The sequence below is a fragment of the Cebus imitator genome, unplaced genomic scaffold (assembly GCF_001604975.1).
Source record: "Cebus imitator isolate Cc_AM_T3 unplaced genomic scaffold, Cebus_imitator-1.0 Scaffold140, whole genome shotgun sequence".
Taxonomy (NCBI): domain Eukaryota; kingdom Metazoa; phylum Chordata; class Mammalia; order Primates; family Cebidae; genus Cebus; species Cebus imitator.
In genome coordinates this window covers 980,781-982,035 of record NW_016107455.1, presented here as the reverse complement: position 1 = coordinate 982,035, position 1,255 = coordinate 980,781, and positions in this window count along the sequence as shown.

The following is a 1,255-nucleotide window of genomic DNA, read 5'->3' as shown; positions in this document are numbered from 1 at the left end:
CCTTGATCACTGCTGAACGAATGAATGAATGAATGAATGAATCCCATACACCTGTAACTGCTCAACACTCTTTTCCCATTAAAGCTCTAGTTTACAAATTGATTTACTTCATTTCCCCACAAAGCATCTCTTTTTATTCATTACTTCAACCAATATTTTGGGGACACCAATTATGTGCTAAGCAATGAGCTAGGTGCTGGGTAGATAATAGGGAATAAGAAGTAGCCCTTGGTCCCAAAGAGCTTATAAGTCAAAGGTTAATTTGGGAGTGATACATCTAATTAAAAGGCCACTTATAATTTGCGCTGCTATGGGGGGTCAAGGAGAAAACATGGTCTCCACTCTCAAGGTGCTTATTTGTTCTGGGGGTGGCAGTGAGGAATGAAAGATGTACATAAGCAACCACGAATGCCAGAAAAGCACACAAATAAGAAAAGCAAGATCTCTACCAGCTATGAGAATTGGAGAGGGCTTTGTGGAAGAGGTGCTGTTTGGTTTGAGACATATAGGAAGACAGATGAGAGTTTAATAAAATAGAGGGAGGAAATGGAGAGAAGGGGAGAGGACATTCCAGGCAGAAAGAATGTCAAGAGCCAAGGCACAGAAATGTGTGTGCCAGGAACAAGTAGACGTGTTTGGCTAAAGCACAGGAGGCCAGTGAGAGCTTAGGCTAGAAAGAGAGACTGGGCCCAAACTGGGTCAGTTGAATAAGAATACGAATCACCCAAATCTTGCCCATATTTCCTATAATTTAGAGCAGTATTTCCCTCATGCACACAAGGAAAGGGAGGCTTAGAGAAATTTGGTGACTCAGCTAGTCACTAGTAGACCAGTATGTCTTTGATTGTCAGGATTTCCAAGAGGTTCCTGGCTTACCATACTTCCCAGGAGCTCAATATGACAACACCCGTAAAGGGACAGAGTTCACGATATATAGTAGAGACACTTCTTGTCCCAGTGTATGAACAAACAATATATTGCCAGATTTTATTTTTTCTGGGGGTGGGGCGGGGAATAGCTCAGAGGCAGTTTCCTTTTGTCCCAAGGTATGGTAGAAATAGGTGTAAGCTAATGAAGGGGAGGATGAGGAAGCAGGAGGGGGACCAAAGAACGGAAAGAATAGGTCAGTTTGTTTGATAAACAAGCTATGCTGAAGTATTTATTTGCAAATTTTCAGTTGCCATAGCAATTGGATGCTGCTCTTTCCACTGTTCCTCCTTTTATCCTTTGCATGGCCTTTAAAGTCGTTTCCTAG